Source organism: Alosa sapidissima, chromosome 12 (genome assembly GCF_018492685.1).
Source record: "Alosa sapidissima isolate fAloSap1 chromosome 12, fAloSap1.pri, whole genome shotgun sequence".
NCBI classification, from domain to species: domain Eukaryota; kingdom Metazoa; phylum Chordata; class Actinopteri; order Clupeiformes; family Clupeidae; genus Alosa; species Alosa sapidissima.
This window is the reverse complement of record NC_055968.1, coordinates 17,769,820-17,792,615: the sequence shown is the minus strand read 5'-3', so window position 1 is coordinate 17,792,615 and position 22,796 is coordinate 17,769,820. Positions and strand designations below refer to the sequence as shown.

Below are 22,796 nucleotides of genomic sequence, written 5' to 3'. Positions count from 1 at the left end.
CAAGGGAAGCTTATTTTTAGTCAGAATTGAGATATACTTCCCTCCCAGGCAAGGGTCCTATAGCCATTCTGGCAATACTGCAGTTCTTTGTAGCTTAAATAGCCTACTAAAGCCTTCATACTGACTTTTGGGGATAATTTCCAAATGTAGCCTATAGGCTACTCTGATTCTGTATAGATTATTATAGGCTACATTTGCAAATGCAGCAAACTTACTTAAGTTTGCCATTAAAGCATAGATCAAATCACAGCACTGGCTACCAACATAATGTTACCGTTAATGTGGGCAATTATCATACCTCCCTCGTCCTCCTCATCTCTCCTCACTGTTCCTCTCCCTCTGTTCAGGAAGAATTTTCTGATGTCCATCTCTGAATAGTTTAGATAGATAGATAGATAGATAGATAGATAGATAGATAAAAACTTTATTGTCCACTGAATGTACATACACTGGAAATTTATCTTTGGCACTCTGGCGACATAAAAACACACAGCAACAGACAATGTAAGTTAAATTGTAGTTACATAAATGGTTAAAAACAAAAAAACATAAATGAATAAATACTAGTGCAGTTCTCGTTACTGATCCTTCTCATCATCACCCTGACTGGGTGGTGCATGAGTAAGTGGAGGGGGGAGTTATTTTAGTATGCCTTGGTTCAGGATAGACACAGCAGAGGGAACAAATTACTTTTTGTACCCATTTTTCCTGGCCATTGGGACCATCAGTCTTCTGCCAGATGGCAGTAGCTGAAAGGATGGATGAAGGGGGTGGGTGGGGTCATTGAAGACCTGGATGGCCTTTTGTGTTATGGAACGGCTGTATAGAGTGTGGAGTTGTAACTGCTTTTCTCCTGTAATTTTGCTGGCTTGGTTTACCACCTGAGCCAGCTTGTTCCTATGTTTCACTGAGAGGTTCCCATACCAGGAGGTGATGTTGAACGTGAGAACACTCTCAGTGAGTGATCTGTACACCATGGTCAGGGTGTGCTTGCTGGTGTTAAAGCTTCGCAGTTTCCTGAGGAGGGAGAGACGAGGCTATGTTTACAGAAGGCTATGTTTAGTTTTACAGTAGGACAGCTTCACAAACAGTATAGGCTACTTTTACAGGACTCTCTACAGTATACGTAAATCATTATTAATTCTCCGCATGTGTGCATGCAGCCTACGCATGGTGTGAGTGTGTGTGTGCGAGAGAGAAAGCACAAGCTGGTAAATGGTTGCTAAATTTAGGCTACAATGACGCTAAGCATTGAAAAACAGATGCTAATTATGTGGGCAACATTCTCTAACAGCGATCAACTTGTCATTTTTTCTGTCAAACAAGTTGTAAATTTGTTGTAACATTAAAACAGGGGACGACTTACTCTGCGCTCAAAGTGATGTGATGAGCTCCAGCGGTTTCCACTGTACAACGAAACACTCGGAAGAATCATGTGAACGATTTTCATTGGTTGTTGCGTTCAATCTTACCCAGCTACAGAGGTGCTATTTCCTGATTGGCTATTATGCCCCCTTTCTTTTTTTCCTTGTTTATTTTTATTGGCTGGTAAGTGACAGGCTCAAGTCATGACTAAAGCAGGCACGGAGATGTGCTCATGAATGCCGTTTCCAGCGAGAGCAGCGCTAGAATTGTACTGGGGCACTGGAGACTTTTACTAAGGCACGTGCCCTAGTGAATAAGGTCTAGTGACGCCCCTGTTTCCACCGTTCTACATTGCAGCCAAGTACTGTATGTACTATTAGAAGAACACCAGTGTAACGATCCTGTGTTCGCTGTCCCTCCTTTGTTTACCTCCTGTGCCATGTGCTCCTGTGTTTACTTCCTGTCCCTGTGTTTTAGTTCCTGTCAGCCATGTGCTCCTTTGTTTGTCTTGCCATTTCTTAGTTCCCTGTGTCTCCGCCCCTCACCTGTTCCTCATTATTAGTCTGCTAGTTTAATTATGATTTCCAGCCCTGTGTTCACCTGTCTCTTGTTTCTTGTCCACTTGTGCCTTGTTAGCCTTGTTTAACCCCTGTGTATTTAAACCCTCTGTCTCCCTCAGTCCCCTGTCGGTCATTGATGTTGTTTTGTGGTTGTAGTGTGCATTCGCATTAAAGATTCCTGGTTTCGAGTTTAAGTGTGCCTCGTTCTCGACTTGCCCTGCTCCTCGGTCCAGCTCTCCATACTGCATCCTTGACAACCAGACAGAAGAGGAGATTAAACTACACACTATGTTCCATAAACTGACCTTCAACCACAATAATGAAATGCAACAAAGACACAGAATAATAGCCTATATAAATATATCAGAACAGTCAGTAAGAACTGGATCATTTTATAATGAAAATATATCGCTTTCCTCCCCTCCCTGCTCCCTGTTATTTTAATTCAATGATCAAGATATATACAGTATCCCCAACAGCCTAACATTTACTTTACACCGCTGCAACTCCTTTCCGCAACGGTTTCATCTCGAATCTTTAGTGTGAATTGGGCTTAAAGGCATATCTGTTCAACATGCACTTATTTAATAAGCGTTTCTTATGTGTTATGGTTTGTATATTGAATTTACATTGTTGTTTATTATTGCTATTCTCCTTAATGTAGTCTTACCAACTTTTTAAATAGTTTACTGTTAAATTTAACTTTGTATTATTGTTATTTGTATGTCGCTTTAGGACACATGTCAAATTTTGTGAAAATCCAGTGTCGGTGCAACGGGGAAAAATGACTCACCGTTGAACAACATATTGAGTATCGTGGTGTAGCAATACTTTTTGGACAATAATTGCTAGCTTCTTGGTCACCTCTGTACACACCAAAAATTAACTTAAACTTTTTTGAACAATTTCGTGCTATATTGTTGGTATGAAAGAGTATATTTACGGAGTGTCTATTCGTCGTGCTATATTGTTGGTATGAAAGAATATATTTACGGAGTGTCTATTCGTCGTGCTATATTGTTGGTATGAAAGAATACGAATAGACACTCCGTAAATATATTCTTTCATACCAACAATATAGCACGAAATTGTTCCAGTGGATTTCTTTATCACTGTGGTGGTCCAGACGGTACAACTGTGCCTTTGTATGGCATCATGATAGCACTCCCTGTTTTGTTATAACTTACAGCAGGTCGTTTGGTATCGTACATTGAGTGTTATGGGAAGTCACCCACCTGTAGAACAAAGAATTTACCATTGGATAAAAATCTCATTATTATACTTGTTTTTTATTCAGTCTCGCACTTTATGTGGTGGTCATATTACTCACCACCATGCAGTACATGTAGTACATTCTGCTTTGACCAAAAAAAATCATTGTCAGTGTGTGAAAGGCAAGGACACAGCTTCTCTGTGCACCAGAGCTATAATTAATAATATTTCACGTCAGTGAACAGTACAAGGGTCTCAGCCTCCCTTTCAGTTGTTCACACCCATGTATTGAAGAAACGAAACTTGATTCTCTAAAGACTTGTTAGGAACTGGTGGGACGTTTCTCAGTAACTTATACTCAACTTCTCACGCACACACATATTTTATTAGGATAGACTTAGATGTGGTAGCCTAAATAGCACCAGACTTTATCTTATCCCTATCTAAATTGAGATTAGGTCTGGACAAGGTTAATTTATCTCCCACTTCCGAGGGCCGTCACCAACGGATGGCAATCAAAATGTCTCTGGATGCAATTGGATAGACCTAAAACCAATCAGAGTAATGAAGGCGATGACATGCAGAGCAATGGAAAAAATATCTCAACAAACAAGCTTTTTTCAAAAACTGGCCTCAACGGTTGTGATTGGTGCCCGGGTTTTAGGAACATCGGAAATGGGAGAATGGCCTCTGCTAGACGGACCTAGCAAATTAAAATTGGCTAAAAGTCTGTATGGGTTCTCCCAGGCTACAGATGCACACAAACAACAGAAAAAGTTTGTGTGCCTAAACCCAGACTAGCATTCAGTCACTCTCACACTCTCAATGGATAACGTGAGAATAACAGATGTGCTTATCAACACGAATTTAATAATGTAAAATAGTTACATAAACCTGTAAAAGCAAAATGATGTGGTCTCAACATTAGTTAAAAGAAATGCCTACGTCTACACGTCACCATAGTTGCACACTATTATCTATGGTCAGGTGCTGTCCAACCCAGTGCCATGTGTCGTTTGAGACCTATGTGTCCACTCTAAACTGTGCACCTGTGAACTAGTGTTGCCACATTTTTTCAAAAAGCCAAAACTGACCACTGCTATCCCAGAACTCAAACCTTAAGACTCACCACTACATCAAACACAGCTTCCAGCTTAAAAGTGCTAACCCTGTGTCTTACTGTGTGCCATCAAAATTATTTTGATGTTATTATTATACGGTAAAATTGTTCTTCAAGCTTGTATGTTTGTACATGGCTGAAATTAAATCAAGTGCTGAATTCTGCCTTCTACACATATCCTATTACACAGCTTTTGATTGTCCAGAATAAAATGTCTTTATAATTTGCCATTAAATGTGAAATGTTTGTCGGGATGAGCGAACACACACTTTGTATACTTCCCAAGAATGTGCATGTCACGGAGAGGTTATGAATTAAAAAGGAAGTGCAAGTGCACATTCTGTTTCTTGATGCAGTGGATATTTTTTTTAATTTGGCAACATTTCGGTTTTTCAAGTCTTTGTAGAAACAGAGTGTGTGAAATAAGTATAAGTATAAGTATAAGTAAGTAAGTAAGTATATATACTCTTTTGATCCTGTGAGGGAAAGTAGGTCTCTGCATTTATCCCAATCTGTGAATTAGTGAAACACACTCAGCACACAGTGAGGTGAAGCACACTCTAATCCCGGCGCAGTGAGCTGCCTGCATCAACAGCTGTTATTTGCAGTGTATGCTATTCGTACCCTGGTACAATAAGAAGTGAATTCTATTCGTACCCCGGTGCACACAGCAATGTGTCCTATTAGTACCCCGTCTGGTACAAATATCAATGTATGCTATTCGTACCCCGGTGCACACAGCAATGTGTTCTATTAGTACCTCGTCTGGTACAAATATCAATGTATGCTATTCGTACCCCGGTGCACACAGCAATGTGTCCTATTAGTACCCCGTGTCAGACACCAAACAGGACGAGGACCACAATTGCGTCACGTTCAAAAGTTTATTTAAGGGTTGGGGGTTTCAGGGGTTCCGGGGGGGGTACAGGAGTTCCAAGAGTCTGCGTGTGTGTGTTCCCCCAGTAGCCGAACAGCGAAGGCAGGAGCTGGATGATCCGGGAAGTCCTGGGGGAAACACACACACCACAGCAATTGAAACGAAGCAGCAGTACAGTCAAGGACTAGGCGGTATTCGTAGAAGAGGGACGGAAGGCAGGTCAAGATTACCGGGGCTGGAGAACACAGAAGTAGTCGAGCGGGTCCGGGATCACAGGCAAAGAGTCAGAGGCGTTTTCAATAAACAGGCAGGTAACTGGTGCTGGTTGCAGACGATCTGACAAGTGTGGACTGAAAAGCAAGGCTTTATATAGAGGGCATGATGAGTGGTGAATGCAGTGCAGCTGGTAGGTAACGAGGGTGAGGCAGAGCAGAGCAGGAACAGGTGGAGGTCATCAGACTTCAATCAGCACGTGTTACCAGGCAGAGAGAGAGCTCATGACAGAACCCCCCCCCTAAGGGACGGCCCCAGAAGTCCCCAAGAGTGACACCACGTCGGGAGGGCGGAGGGGAGCCGGTGGAGGGCTAGAATTCCTCCGAGCGGTCCGAGTGAACATCCTCATCCTCGGAGGGAGCTGGAGGGTCGTGGACAGAAGACGGGACAGGTACCGAGACAGGGTCAGGGTCAGGCACATGACAGGAAGCCGGGCGGGCAGGACGGTTAGGGACCCCTCTGGGGCGGCCCCTACGGATTGCAGGTTGATCAGGATGCAGACGGTGGAAGTCGGCGATGAGTGTCCGGTCCACAATCCGACTGGCTGGCACCCAGGTTCTCTCCTCAGGTCCATAGCCCTCCCAGTCGACGAGATACTGGAGGCCCCTACCTCGCCGTCTGGACCGAAGCAGGCGTCGAACGGTGTACACCAGCCCACCGTCAACGAGGCGAGGAGGAGGAGGAGGAAGCGGCACGGGGACCAGCGGGCTTTCATGCGTCGGCTTGACTTTCGAAACATGGAAAGTAGGGTGCACCCTCATGGAGGTTGGCAACTGGAGCCGGACTGCGGTTGGGCTGATGACCCTCTGGATAGGGAACGGGCCGAGGAATCGAGGTGCCAGTTTACGCGATTCCACCCGCAGTGGGAGATCCTTGGCTGACAGCCACACCTTCTGGCCAACACGGTAGGCGGGTGCCGGCGATCTTCGGCGGTTAGCCCCAGTGGCATAGCTGACAGCTGACTTGAGTAGCGTGGCACGAGCTTGTGACCAGGTACGACGGCAACGGCGGGCATAGGCGAGGGCAGACGGGCAGGACACATCTCCTTCCTGGCTGGGGAACAGGGGGGGCTGGTAGCCATACACACACTGGAAAGGTGACATACCAGTGGCAGAGCAGGTGAGGGAGTTGTGAGCATACTCTATCCACATCAGTTGTTGTGCCCAAGCCTGGGGTTTGCGAGAAACCATGCACCGCAGCGCCTTCTCCAGCTCCTGGTTTGCCCGCTCGGATTGACCATTGGACTGGGGGTGGAACCCAGAGGTGAGACTCACTGTGGCCCCTAGAAGACGGCAGAACTCCTTCCAGAATGTAGAGGTAAATTGCGGGCCTCGGTCAGAGACAACATCCCTGGGCAGCCCGTGTAGACGGAAGACATGATCAAGAACAGCCTGGGCAGTCTCTCTGGCAGATGGCAGTTTAGGGAGGGGAATGAAGTGTGCCATCTTGCTAAACCGGTCAACCACAGTGAGAATGACAGTCATCCCACCTGATGGTGGGAGGCCAGTTACAAAGTCCAAGGAGACGTGGGACCAGGGTCGTGTGGGCACAGGCAAGGGCTGGAGTAAACCAGCGGGGGGCCGAGTGGAGGACTTGTTCTGATTGCAGGTGGGGCAGGCACGGACGAATTCTCGGACATCCCTTCTCAAAGACGACCACCAAAAGCGCTGGGCAAGGAGATGGCAGGTGCGGGCGGAGCCCGGGTGGCAGGCAAGGCGGGAGTTGTGTCCCCACTGTATGACCCGGGACCTCAAATTATCTGGGACGAAGAGACGACCGTCTGGGCATGCACTGGGACGGTCACGGAGGGCCTCTTGAATTTCCTCCTCGATATCCCAGGTCAGGGCAGCTACGACGCAGGGATCGGGCAGAATTGATGCAGGTTCCTGGGAAGGGGCGTCATCCTTATGAAACTGACGGGAGAGAGCGTCCGGCTTGGTGTTCCGAGAACCTGGGCGGTATGACAGGGTGAAGTTGAATCTGGTGAAAAACAAGGCCCAGCGGGACTGTCTGGGGTTAAGATGTTTGGCATTGCGGATGTATTCGAGGTTTTTGTGATCGGTCCAGACCAGGAACGGAACTGTGGACCCCTCCAGCCAGTGACGCCACTCCTCCAGGGCAAGCTTGACAGCCAACAGCTCACGGTTTCCAACATCATAATTGCGCTCTGCAGGTGAAAGCCGGCGAGAGAAAAATGCACAGGGGTGCAACTTGTTGTCCTCCTCTGCCCGTTGAGAGAGTATGGCCCCGACTCCCACGTCTGAGGCATCCACCTCGACAACGAACTGCCGGTCTGAATCCGGCATCTGGAGGATGGGGGCAGTGGTGAACCGGGCCTTGAGGGTATGAAAGGCTGTGTTGGCCTCTGGGGTCCAGGAAAAGGGGTGTTTGATGCTGGTCAGAGCTGTGAGGGGAGCGGCGACGGAGCTGTAGTTCCGGATGAATTTCCGGTAGAAATTGGCAAAACCGAGGAATTGCTGCAGCTTCTTCCTATTCCCCGGAACTGGCCAGGAGGTAACTGCCGAGACCTTTGCGGGGTCCATCTGGATATTGCCTTCAGCGACGATGTATCCCAGGAATGACACAGTCTGAGCATGGAACTCGCATTTCTCCGCCTTGACATAGAGAGAGTTCTCCAGGAGCCGTCGAAGAACCAGCTGGACATGACGGGTGTGTTCGGACAGAGTTCTGGAGAAAATTAAGATGTCGTCCAGGTACACGAAGACGAATTTATTCAGCATGTCCCGCAGCACATCATTCACCAGCGCCTGGAATACCGCTGGGGCGTTGGTGAGGCCAAATGGCATTACCAGGTACTCATAATGGCCGGTGTGGGTGTTGAATGCTGTCTTCCACTCGTCACCCTCCCTTACTCGCACTAGGTGGTAAGCATTTCTAAGGTCCAGTTTGGTGAAAATAGTGGATCCCTGGAGCAATTCAAAAGCAGAGGTGAGTAAAGGCAGAGGGTACCGGTTCTTCACTGTGACATCATTCAGACCTCGATAATCAATGCAGGGGCGAAGAGAACCATCTTTCTTTCCCACAAAGAAGAACCCGGCACCAGCAGGAGGGGAAGACGGGCGGATGAGTCCAGCTGCCAGGGAGTCCCTGATGTAATCCTCCATAGTTTTTCTTTCAGGAGGGGATAGTGAGTAGAGGTGACCTTTGGGTGGAGCAGTCCCAGGGAGGAGATCAATGGCACAGTCGTACGGACGGTGTGGGGGCAGAGATGTGGCTTTGGTCTTGTTGAACACCTCTCGGAGGCCATGGTAACATTCAGGGACATTAGAAATGTCGTGGGCAATGCTGGGGGGTACTGAGCCGGGGGGCAGCGAGGCAGCACGCAAACAGGTCAGGTGGCAGGCATTTCCCCACTCTTTCACAGTTCCGGAGGCCCAATCGAGGTGAGGATTGTGGAGACGGAGCCAAGGGTAGCCCAGGATTAGGGGTTGGCCTGGAGAGCTGAGCAGGTGGAAGCGGATGGTCTCTCGGTGGTTTCCTGACACCATCATTGAGATGGGGGCTGTGATGCTGGTAACTGTGCCAATTGCGTGACCGTCCAGGGCCCGGGCTGGAACAGGAGTGGACAAGCGATGGCTTTCCAAGCCCAGCTGACGAGCAAGTCCTGTGTCAATAATGTTTGCTTCTGCGCCAGAGTCCACCAGGGCTGCCAGGGTGTGGGTGGAATCAGACAGGTGAAGACAGACTTGGATGAGGGGTTTACGGCTGATGGAGGGCTGAATGTTCATTGATCTCATCCGGATTCCTCCTACATCTGGTGAGCTCCGGCTTTTGCTGGACAGGTGGCGACTCGATGACCATCACCACCACAGTACAGGCACAAGTTGGAGGTGATGCGTCGCTGGCGCTCTGCAGGGGTTAGGGAGGTGCGGCCGATCTCCATCGGTTCAGACTGGTCCGGCTGGCTAGATGGTGTGGCAGGTGCGGACAGAAGGGCAGTTGGGACACTCCGTGTGCTGGTGGATGGACTCTGGCGCCCTCTCTCATGACGGCGGGCCTGGATCCTGCGGTCGATGCGGACAGCCAGAGCAATGGCTTCATCAAGAGTGGGGGGTTGATCATGGGAAACCAGCTCGTCCTTTATGTAGTCCGCCAGGCTGTGGAGGAAAGCATCCACCAATGCTTCCATGTTCCAGGAGCTTCGACTTGCCACGGTTCGAAAGTCGATGGAGTAATCCGCAACAGTCCTTCTGCCTTGGCGAATACTCATCAGGATCCGAGATGCCTCGGCTATTGTGGATTCCAAATCGAATACCTTGAGCATCTCCTCTGCGAATAGGTTGAAGGTTGCACATGCTGGGGTCTGGCGCTCGAACTCCGCCGTTCCCCAGAGTCGAGCTCGGCCCGTCAGGTGAGTGATCACGTAACCGACCCTCGCCCCTTCAGTGGCAAAAGTCCTGGGTTGCAGGGTAAACTGGACACGGCAGCTCGTCAGGAACGCCCGTACCTGGGTTGGGTCGCCGCTGAACCGCTCTGGATTGCCGATCCTGGGTTCTGGGGCTCCGGCAGCCACGGTAGCAGTGGACTGGGCAGGAGACTCGGGTGCTGGGCCGGTGAGCAGGCTGGCTGGGGCTGGGCCGGTGGGAGCAGGCAGAGGAGAAAGGTTGGTGAGAAGTTGAATGATCATTGCAAGTTGTTGCTGTTGCTGCTGGAACTGCTGACGCTGGCTCAAGCCGGCTTGAAGTAGGGAGGCAATGTCAGCAGTGTTGCGGTTTACCTCTCTCTCTGTCTCTACCAGGCGTTGCATGGCGGTGGGTGGTTCTGGTTCGTCGGTTTCCATGCTGGTTCGACCGTGCGCTGGGTCCATGTTTGGTCAGATCGTACTGTCAGACACCAAACAGGACGAGGACCACAATTGCGTCACGTTCAAAAGTTTATTTAAGGGTTGGGGGTTTCAGGGGTTCCGGGGGGGGTACAGGAGTTCCAAGAGTCTGCGTGTGTGTGTTCCCCCAGTAGCCGAACAGCGAAGGCAGGAGCTGGATGATCCGGGAAGTCCTGGGGGAAACACACACACCACAGCAATTGAAACGAAGCAGCAGTACAGTCAAGGACTAGGCGGTATTCGTAGAAGAGGGACGGAAGGCAGGTCAAGATTACCGGGGCTGGAGAACACAGAAGTAGTCGAGCGGGTCCGGGATCACAGGCAAAGAGTCAGAGGCGTTTTCAATAAACAGGCAGGTAACTGGTGCTGGTTGCAGACGATCTGACAAGTGTGGACTGAAAAGCAAGGCTTTATATAGAGGGCATGATGAGTGGTGAATGCAGTGCAGCTGGTAGGTAACGAGGGTGAGGCAGAGCAGAGCAGGAACAGGTGGAGGTCATCAGACTTCAATCAGCACGTGTTACCAGGCAGAGAGAGAGCTCATGACACCCCGTCTGGTACAAATATCAGTGTATGCTATTTGCACCCCTGTGCATTTAATCTGGCATATTAATCACACAATGTAATAATATATATATATAATATATAATATATATATATTATTATATAATAATATATATATAAGCAACATGCTTTTTTTTGTTGTTACATAACAGAGTGTGAATAGCTCAGCTGTGTAATAGACACTCTGAATAAGGTATGCTGTTTGCATCAATGTACAGTTAGAAGTGGATTCTATTCGTAGCCTGGTATAGTACTGCATGCTATTTACACCCTGGTGCAAGAACTAGCTAATTGTTGCAATCAAAACTTCCGTTTGAGAACCGATTTCTTGTTCAAATTGCGCGCCTTTTCTCTAGAGACGTTGGTACACATGCACACTCACTCTGCCAAAACACATCACATAGGATTTGAACCCAGGTCTCCCGCATGCCAGCCCTAACCTATGACCTCTGCACCATCTGCTTCCACAAAGAGGTGTGGATTGCAGGTAAACTTATAGTTTATAGGCCTGAACGTCATATTCACGAAATTTCTGTTAGCTAACAAACTGACACTTGTATGTGTTCACTGAACAAAGATTATGAAAATAAAACACAACTTTTCCATCTCATATTTAATTTGAACAGATATTAGTGCTGAAACCATTCAGAATTCTTCACTTTCTAATGACGAAAAAACGAATGTCGGCCATGTTTTTTGGGCGCGCGAGCAACATGTTTTTGTTGTTATGTAACAGGGTGTGAATAGCCCAGTTGTGTGGCCAAGGCTATTCGTACCCCTGGTACGAATAGACGCTCCGTAAATATATTCTTTCATACCAACAATATAGCACGAAATTGTTCAAAAAAGTTTAAGTTAATTTTTGGTGTGTACAGAGGTGACCAAGAAGCTAGCAATTATTGTCCAAAAAGTATTGCTACACCACGATACTCAATATGTTGTTCAACGGTGAGTCATTTTTCCCCGTTGCACCGACACTGGATTTTAAAGTTCTCCCACCTGCCAAATCCCACTTTAACCACTGGCTAGGTCCTTGAACTTATTTGGCGTTTTATTTTGCAGACTGTTATATCCTGATTCTTGCGGTTCTTAAAGGAGAATTCCGGTGTGATATTGACCTAAAGTGTGTTGAAACATGATACCGAGTGTAAACGTATGTCTCATAGCCCATCTCGTCTTGTCCCCTGCACTCCAAAATCTGGCGCTAGTTAGCCGATGCTACCAACAGCTTTTTCAATGGTGGTGCTTCAGCATCGGGCTAGCCATGCAAATAAATCACTGTTTTACACCAATTACGAGGCTCAATGTATCTCCACACTTCATTGGTAGACTTCCGAGGGCCCTGACATTTAAAACGAGACATTGAGAACTTTGAAAAAGCACTGGTAGTTTACTTACAAGACGATTTATACAGACAGTATCTTCACGAAGTTTAGCGTTTGCAGCCATCTTGAATTTAGTCACGATAAGTCGAGCGACGAGTAAGAACTAGAGAATGTAATTCCAGGGAATTACGAGTGCATGAAAATGCAAAAATGGCTTCTGAATGAAATATTGTTGAATATTGTCTAAAATATAATCTAAGTAAAATAATGGAGGTCAGATAGAGAAAAAAGCTGGCGGGGAGTCATAGTTGAAGACAACTGACAGTTGGAATGACCGAACAGTTAAATAGTTGGATAGTGAAAATGGTTAGGTTATTTAATAGGGAATTATTGTAGTGAGTACTTTTATTTTGAAACAGTTGTGGGCAGAGGTAACAGTTGGCGGGAGTCATAGTTGATGACAACTGACAGTTTGAAAGGCTGAACAGTTAAATAGTTCGATAGTTAAAATGGTTAAATTTTTTAATATAGAATTATTGTAGTGATGACTTTTATTTTGAAACAGTAGTGGGCAGAGGAAACAGTTGGCAGGAGTCATAGTTTTATTTTAAAACAGTTATGGGCAGAGGAAACAGTTGACGGGAGTCAAAGTTGATGACAACTGACTGTTGTTGGTGGTTGCTATGCAAACCTTGCTAGATTGCTAGATTTTAACTGTGAATGTGGTTGCTAGGCTGTTGCTAGGGTACTTGAAGTCATTGCTAGGTTGTTGCTAGGGTGTCCATGGTGGCTACTATCAGAAATAAAGGAGTTACTACAGTGGTTTGCTAGTATAATCATCTTGGTTGCTATGGAAACTGACATAGATGCTTAATTTCAATGGTTGCTAAATTGGTTGCTAGGTAGGTGGCGGTTTAATATAGTAGGCTAGAGGCATAGTTGATGATAACTGACAGTTAGAATAGTTAAAAAGTTAAATAGTTGGATAGTTTAAATGGTTAAATTATTTAATAGGGAATTATTGTAGTGGAGACTTTTATTTTGAAACGGTTGTGGGCAGAGGAAACAGTTGAACAGGATCTGTAGTCTTAAAAGAGCCAGATTGTATGCTTAAAGGTCCAGTATGTAGGAAATAATGGAAAATAAACTGTAACCATTCCAAAAATGATCACCATATGTTGTCAGAGAGTGAGGAAACATGATGAATTGAAGTAATGGCTTATTTGACAACATTACTCTAACCCGTGAAACCCCGTAAAACCCATGAAATAAAATCAGTTACGGGGCGGAATCTCTTGGAATTTTCGTTTATGTTTTGAACGATTAATTCTAGAATAGCGTATTAATAATGGGCTAGCGCGTCCTCCTATTTGGGTTGCCAAATTAGCAAAGGCCAACTGTCAACAGCTGTCAGTTGTAGTCATGAACGCCTACAAGAGGCAGGCAAATTTCCAAAATTAAAACAAGAAACAAATTAAGTGGACATCGGAGGAGCTTCCTGAGATGGTGACGTCTTCGTCAAACGAAGAATATCAAGTCTGATGCAGAGCTGGCCATATTTCTCCACAACAGGTAGCCTATGCTAAACTTAATCTGCATCGCTAACTTCAGCTACATATGTTACGTTGGTTAGAGAGGTATTTTTTGTTTTCACTGTTTCCGTAATGTGTAGCTGGGTCATGGTTGGAGAAACGTTAAAGCAGCTGCAGGTCAACTAACGTTAGCTAAGTCTTCATTACATCTGGCAACCCAGAAGAGGCTCGCGTCTGGTAGTCTTGAGAACGTTCACCAGTGTTTTGATTTTGGCCAACAGAACGTTAGGTAACAATCCTACAAATCGCACCTTTAAAGCCTGAGACAGACAGTTGCTGGAGGTGCCCGGAACACTTTGCATAGGATTCTAAGTGCCCTACTGTGATGCCATAATCGCCAATGTTAAGTCTATGGGGAAATTTTAGTAGTTTTTAATTAATAGTTTAAAAAGTATAAAAGTTACAAAGTTGAAAAATACATAGCTGAAGTCACCTAAGTAAGACCTACGCAACGCAGTTTGAATGAAGTTTGAAATTCAAACTGAAGATGTTAAACAGTCGAAGCCGCATTAAACGCACAAAAAGCGTCAGCGGAATAATAATAACATATAATAAGAATAAATCGGATAACAGTAGAGTGCATTTTCATGCCCTCTAATAAGAAGAAATCGGATAACAGTAGAATGCACTTTCATGCACTCTGATGAACAGGTATGATAAGGGATCAGATTCCAAAAATAATTCAGTGGAAATGCATGGATTCCAGTTTCTTCCAGTAGCAGCAACTGGAATCCATGCATTTCCACGGAATTATTTCTGGAATAAAAATATGTCTCCAGTTGGTTTAAGTGACACTGGTCAATTACAATACATACAGCTCTGGAAAAAAATAAAAGACAACTGCACATTTTTCTGATGTCATCCTATGGTTGCTGAGGGACATTCGAATGAGTTGACAGTCATATTCAAATTTGCAGCGGTCTCTTAATTTTTTTGAATATGACCGTTGACTCATTTGAATGTCACTATATAAAAATATATGGTATATTTATTGAATTGAATAATTTCATATCATGCCACAATATTATTCATACTATTACTGTTTGAAAAAATAATGTGAGTGGAGTGTGGGCACAAAAAATAGTAGATACTACACACAAGTGATGAATAATTGGTAATTAGGCAACAATGGTTTAAGCTAATCGCAATCAACTAAGGGCCCGTCTACACAACGCTGTTTTTTTTTTAAACTGGTGAATTTATTCTACAACACGACCCCAGCATTTTAGGAGGCTGTAACCGATAGTTTTTGTAACTGTGTTCCAAAGTGAGATTTTTTGAAACCGCCGGTTAACTTTTGTTTAGACGGTAAAGCCGGCAATTTTATGACGACATAGCCCCACCCCTTAATTCAGCCACCGCACTCGACCTGACATTACATTACATTACATTACATTTGGCTGACGCTTTTTAACCAAAGCGACTAACAACATGGTAAACAGTACGTTTTAGAACAATTCTCACAATTTTAGGACAGTTTAAAAAAACATTAGAGTACAGTAAGAATAAGTGCGTCGGTGAGTGCTGTTTGTAACAGTTACTTGTCAGTTTAAAACGGCTGGTGAGTGCTAGGATCAGTAAGACTTGTTGTAAGTGTTGCTATGAGAGTAGATGTTCTCTAAAGAGCTGGGTCTTCAGGAGTTTTTTGAAAGTGGAAAAGGATGTCCCTGCCCTTGTAGGAACTGGCAGTGTGTTCCACCAACGAGGAACAACAGATGAGAAAAGTTTGGATTGGCTTGAGCGTACCGGTGGTAGAGCTAGACGTCGTTCGTCAGAGGAGCGCAGCGGTCTGGAGGTAGTGTAAGTCTGTATGAGGGCATTCAAGTAGGTGGGAGCAGAGCCGGAGACTACTTTGTAGGCATGCTGCTTGTCAGAACAAACCAAACCATTTGTTTATTATATTGAAATGTTTTTTCTTTCCCCTGTCATGATTTATGTGCACAATGTATTAGCCTTTTGTGGCTAAGTTAGAGTAGGAGAAGGAATTCCCTTTCTTGTTGAATCCATTCCACAGTAGGGAGAAGTTGACCTCATCTAAATAACAATTCTATAATATAACAATAACACTTCACTGGCTTCTGGTACATTTCCAACTGCTTTCAAGCTAACTTAGAGCTGCTTAAAAAGCCTTCTGTTGCTCCCACCCAGGTGGAGAACTATCGCCGGTCTCACTCCCACCTTTTCTCTCTAAGGTTATAGAAAGGGCAGCTTCCAAACAAATCACAGAATTTCTCTCACAAAATGACTTCCTTGATCCTAACCAGTCTGGGTTCAAAAGTGGCCACTCCACTGAAACATCTCTGTTGTCTGTGACTGAAGTCTTAAAATCTGCCAGAGCAGCAACTCAGTCCTCAATTCTTATCAGCTGCTTCTGACACAGTCAACCACCAGATATCCATACTTTCAAACATGGACATTTCAGACAACGCTCTCTCCTGGTTTAAATCCTACCTCACCGGGCGTTTGTTCAATGTGTCATGGCTAGGACACAAGTTTGCATATCAATGCCTTGCCACAGGGTACCTTTTCCAAGAATAAACAACTCTTTCAAGAATACCTCCTCTCTAGCGCTTATGACAACCTCACACACTTAATATGCACTTAACACACATAATATGTAGGCACTCCTATCCTCTAGAACAGGCCTGTTCAATTAGCGGGCCGCATGCGGCCCAGACGCAGCCTCCGAGTGGCCCGGCTGATGGTCCAGACAGTAAGGAAAACACCGTTCATGATCAGATATAGGCTTCGCTACGCACTGTACGGACAGGCGAGGGCCCTTTCCGAAGCTAGTTACTTCGATCTAGCCCTACTCACTTCCACTGGATTCATGCAGTCTGGCTATGGGCAAAGCGAGGGGAAATGAATAAGGGCCAAGTAGCTAGTTTGGGAAAGCCCCAAGACTCTGCGCGTCGCCTGGCAAAGGTAATTTGAATAATTACCTCCTGCTTTCTAGTCGCTGAAAATGTGTGGCCCGGCTCAAGTCTGTGGTTTTAAAATGTGGCCCAAATGAATTTGTAATTGAATAGCCCTGCTCTAGAATCTAGTATTGACAGATGCAGTGGTAACTCCTAACTATAGTCTCCTCTGTACTGTTGTTTAAACATTATTCCAATGCTGTATAGCTATAACTCTATCTATCTATAAATTACAGGAACATCTGTCTGTCTGTGTGTGTATCAATGTTTGTGTGTTAACCGCATATCTGTTGAACCATTTTTCCATTCTATTTCAAACTTGGTAGGTGTCTTGCTACGGGAACAAGTAAGTGCAGTGCCAAGTTTGACGTTGTTTGGATAAGAATACAAAGGATATCGTTAAATATATCGGTAAAAGAAGCACACATTGGCTTTCTCCACTCTACTGTACTCCCCCTCGCACACAGCACTGTAGGCTTGCATATCTGTCGAAGCGTTAGTCCGATTGATTTCAAACTTGATAGGTGTCTTGCTACAGGTACGAATAAGTGCAGTGCCAAGTTTGACGTTGTTTGGATAAGTAATGCAAAAGATATCGTTAAATATATTGGTAAAAGAAGCACACGTTGGCTTTCTCCACTCTACTGTAGCCACTCCCCTTCTCATACAAGGCCAGAGACAGAGAGGGTGAGTGGAGTTTTGGCAGCACTGAATCAGGGCACAGGACGGGTCAAGATGCAAGATGTTTGAATGATTATCATGTCTGACATCAACAATAAAGATTACCTGTATGCAGTTTGCTTGCATAAAATGATTCCGCAGATTTTGCACAACACACCAACAAACACGGTAGGCTATGCAGTGGCTATTCAAAATGACGTAAAAATGATGTGCAATAAACTGACACTTCAAATAGCCCAGGCTACTTTGGACTTGAGACAAATGACAATTCCGACTGCAAGGTCCCAAATTGAAAGAAGCGATGGATTATATTTTATTTTTAATTGTTTAAAGGTGCCATGTGTAACGTCCACCAAAAATCAATTCATACTCCACATTCCATAAAAGATGGGGGCAGTATACCTCCAGAAAGTGAGTTGGTCTACCCTAGAGTAACAACCGAAACACGTGTATTGCAGTTTGGCTGGCAGTTATGTTGCCTGCATACCGCCTCCCATGGCCGAAACTGGTATTATGACACCTGTCGGGCTGTGGCTAGTAATTTAGCATGCTAATTCAGGTTGATGTCTATGCAGCACTATACCTTGTCATTTTTTTAATGACATCATCACCCTTATTTCTTCTCATTCTTTTGATGCGTGTAACTCATTTTTGGGATATTTTTACCTGAATTCTTACACATGGCACCTTTAAATATTTAAGGGTCTTGTTTATGTGTATGTGTGAAGAATGACATTTATGGTAAAATATGTATTAGTTGTTAGTTGATTTCAATATCTTTTCACCTAACAAAACCCATATTTGTCGGCCATTTTTTAAAATGGCCGCCATGGCCTCCAGGGGCCAAATCCGAGGCACCTATGATTCTAAATCTGATCAGACTCCTTTAGTGAGTTTCACCCACATTTGATGCTTTTCTCACAAAGTGCTTAACTGCCTTTCAGGAGCACTTTCAAACACCAAAACTCCCAATTTCATTAGTTATATTTTGAAGGTTTAACAGCCATTTATATTACATTTTATCCCTAACAACATGGGAAAAAACCTGTATACTTACAGTAGTTTCAGATTTTTTTAAATGATACAAACATATGCAAAAATCCTTCCTTAAAATTGTATTGTATTGTATTTATAATATGTCAACAAATGCAACAATATTTTTGAACCTGACTTTATGTAGTGTTTAGATTTCTAATTTAGAAAATACAATAAATACATACATTTGTGTATTTGAGTAGAAAAATAAGCTTTATCTTTATCTTTATGTGATTAAACAACAGGACAACTCTATTTTTCCTTTTTTGTCTATTTTTGGATGATAACAAGTGTAAACTTTTATTGGGGACTAAAACAACGTTAATCAGTGCAGTGTAAGAGTAAGACCAAAATATGCATTTTCAGATAAATAGCATATAGCATAGCCTTTGTGGGCAGCTTCACTATGTCAAAGTAAATCACTCTTTTAAGCCATTAACTAAGCTCAAAAATGCTTATGCATCTATGCTATAATGGAGGGGGTATCTGCCAACTGAACAATATTTACCCTTTTTAAGTGTAAAGAAAGGGTATAAAAAAGGACAGCGATTTACTTTGACAAAGCGACAAACTGGAACCACGTGGTCATCAAATAGGCTATGTTTATTTACTCACATGTTGGGCTACTTGTATCGACTAAAGTTTAACAACATGACAGAAAAACAAACTTTTGATTAAAGAACACAGTGTCATCCATTATCACTTATCATGAACACATCAAAAGCGGTCATGGTAGAACTGTTAATAAATACTTCATGGTTGAACTGTAAAAGATCCATAAGTTGACAGTGTTACAATGAACTATCATAGTCAACTTAGCCTACCACAAATAAATTAATGAGAATAGCAGCACTCTTTTTATGGAAGCCTTAGCTATGTAGCTATGACACCATGTGTGCAGGAAGACCATCTTACTCAATTTAGCTCTAATATTCTCAGGGTCCTTGACTCTATATAGTATAATAGCACCTGCCAAGGTTACAAAGACTTAAATAAACCTAAAATACCATGGAGGAATATCACAACAGTAGCAAATCAGAAGAGAGAATGTAGGAAAGCTGAACGTAAATGGAGAAACACTAAGCTTCAGATTAACTATATGACATCTTCAAAAAGAGACTCCACATTTATAACTCTGAGTTATGTATAGGGCCAGGCATTCTTCATTAATTGTAACATTATTAACACATTAATAACTCCCATGCTCTTTTTGCCATTGTTGATACGTTAACAAATTCCCCAACAGAGCTACCTCAAGATTTCAAGTCAACAAAAATGTTTAATGACTTTGGTTCTTTTTTTCATCACAAAATTGATGAAAAATATTAGAGTTCACCACAGGCCTAGACAAAATGTAGCCTCCTTATCTGAATTTACTGCTATGATGGCCAAACCCTTAAAAAAAACTGTGCTGCAACTTAGTTCATCTACAGTACCTGCTGTCTTGACGCTCTGTCTACAAACTTCTTAAAAAGTGTTTTCAGCTGTTTGGGTGATCCATTTTCAGCTCAGGCATTTTCCCAGCAGCACTTAAGACTGCAGTTATAAAACCTCTCCTGTTGTGTTTGCAGTCAAATGTGACCGATTGACAATTATTTTCTCTCAAAAATATTATTACCTTATTCTGACTACCATGAGGCGCCATGACTTAATACAGGGCACCTGAACACACAAAAGAATTTTTGATAATTTTCATGACAATTTGAGTGTTTAATTTAACACACCGGCCATCAGAAATTAATGGGTGAGAAAATGGTCAGTGTATAAAATTGAATCCAGACACATACTTATTGATTAGATGGACTGTATGTGTGCTTCTGTACATTAAAACACCCTCACTCCCCCTCTTTGCTTCTATGCCAGCCCCCACTGGAACCTTTCCCCAATAGAATCTTCCCCTTTCTGACTTGCATGAGCTCAGGTCAATGAGGCCTACAGGCCATAAATAGCAAATGGAAGTTCAATAGGTTATATCTATAGAACACACGTTCGTCACAACATTAGATGATAATATATGTGCTACTATGGATTTATAACAACTTTGGGTGCTGAGATATCATGCAAAACATGAGTACCTTGTCTCACCCCCCACAACACAGACAATCTCTACTCTTTAAAAACAGCCCCTACAAGATTCTTAGCAATTCTGACCTTTTGACGATCGAAACTATCTCAGCAACAGAGATATGAAACTGCCCAAAACAGCCCCTACAAGATTATTGGCAATGCTGACCTTTTGACGATCGAAACTATCTGAGCAACAGAGACATGAAACTGCCCCAACAGGTCCTTGACAATTCAAGAATTCATTGCATTCTCCTCCAAGCAATTTGGAATACCTGGAACCATAGTGCTCAATGTCCCCAAATATGTTGATGGCTACACTGCATTGTAAGCCATTCTAAGCTGTTACACACCCCAAAGCTGTTTTGTCATTCAAAATAGGGTATTGGTCTTCACAACTGAACGTAAATGCCCCCCCCCCCCCCCTTTTACAATATATAAAAATGTCCAGTCATATGTTATACCAATATAATAACTGTAATTAAACAAAATCGGTTTGTGTTCTTTCATCATGGTCATGTGATCATTGAGGGCAAACTTTTTTACCATTATGAGTGCACCATCCGTGTACTTGCAGCGCACTTTGTTGTCATAATTATCAGTGTGAATGCACGCATGTGAATAAATACACAGTGCTAGTGACTAACCAAAGGATTTACATATTATTATTGTGTATGAAAAATATTACATTAAAAAGGAAAAATGGTTGTACTTTTGATTTTTGAATACTTATGTTTAAAAAGCAAATAGTTCTCTACTTCAACTCAATTAACATTTTGTTTCTGTAAGGGTCCTGTCGTGTTTTGTTTTCCCTGTTTAGTGTTTTCCTTCATGTCTGCTCCTCTTGTTTACTTCCTGTGTCCTGTTCCATGTGTTTCTTTGTTTGTTTTGCCATGTGTTTCTGTTCCCTGTGCCCGTGTCTCCGCCCCTCACCTGATCCGCGTTAGTCTGTTAATTATGGTTTCCACCCGTCTTGTTTTACCTTGTTCATTGTCCACCTGTGCCCTGTTACCCCTGTGTATTTAAACCCTCTGTCTCCCCTCAGTCTTTGTTGGTTATTAGTCAATGTGTGTTGTGTAACACAAGGTTTGTTTAGTTGGGAATAAAGATTCTTGTAACTCTTAAGATTGCCTTGCCGTACTTTGCCCTGCGTTTGGGTCAAACCCTTGCAACTGTGACAGAATAACCGACCAACATACATGGAAGAAGGCAAGTTTTTTTTTAATTTTAATTCTGACTTGCCACTGCACCTAATGCCCTGGGAGCTGTTCTGGGAGGATAAAGAGGAGGGGGAAACCACTGAGGACGACTGGTCCTCTGAGGAGGATGGACCAGGTCCCTCTCCAGTCCCAGCTCCCCAACTCCCTGGGCCTGCAGTTCTTCCGGTAGCTCCAGCTCCAGTCCCGATTCTGGCTCCAGCTTGCTCTCCAGCCCCGAGTCAGACTCCTACACCGGCTCAAGCTCCAGTCCCGACTCTGGCTCCAGTCGTGACTCCGGCTCCAGTCGCGAGTTCGACTCTGGCTCCTGCTCCCGCTCTGGATCCGGCTTCGATTCGGGCTCCAGTCGCGAGTTCGACTCCGGCTCCAGCTCCTGCTCCCGATCCAGCTCCGATTCGGGCTCCCGATCCAGCTCCGATTCGGGCTCCCGATCCAGCTCCGATTCGGGCTCCCGATCCAGCTCCGACTCGGGCTCCCGATCCAGCTCCGACTCGGGCTCCCGATCCAGCTCCGACTCGGGCTCCCGATCCAGCTCCGACTCGGGCTCCCGATCCAGCTCCAACTCAGGCTCCGTCTCTGATCGGCCGCCCAACGGGTCGTCCACCTGACCCTCCGTCTCTGACCGGCCGTCCGCCTGACCCTCTGTCCCTGTCCGGCCGTCCACCCGGCCGCCCGCCTGACCCTCCTGCCGTTAGCCCCCTCCACCCACCCTGTTTGGACCTTTTTTTTGTTTGGGCCGTCTGGAATCCGGCCCTTGGAGGGGGGGGTAATGTAAGGGTCCTGTCGTGTTTTGTTTTTCCTGTTTAGTGTTTTCCTTCATGTCTGCTCCTCTTGTTTACTTCCTGTGTCCTGTTCCATGTGTTTCTTTGTTTGTTTTGCCATGTTTCTGTTCCCTGTGCCCGTGTCTCCGCCCCTCACCTGATCCGTGTTAGTCTGTTAATTATGGTTTCCACCCGTCTTGTTTTACCTTGTTCATTGTCCACCTGTGCCCTGTTACCCCTGTGTATTTAAACCCTCTGTCTCCCCTCAGTCTTCGTTGGTTATTAGTCAATGTGTGTTGTGTTACACAAGGTTTGTTTAGTTGGGAATAAAGATTCTTGTAACTCTTAAGATTGCCTTGCCGTACTTTGCCCTGCGTTTGGGTCAAGCC

The 22,796-nt window shown here is 44.6% G+C and overlaps 1 protein-coding gene across 1 annotated transcript in view; it reads left to right on the top strand.

The window, feature by feature from the left end:
• Positions 1-22,796, top strand: part of jak3 (Janus kinase 3 (a protein tyrosine kinase, leukocyte)) — a 44,454-nt gene that overhangs the window by 17,908 nt on the left and 3,750 nt on the right. The window lies entirely within an intron of this gene.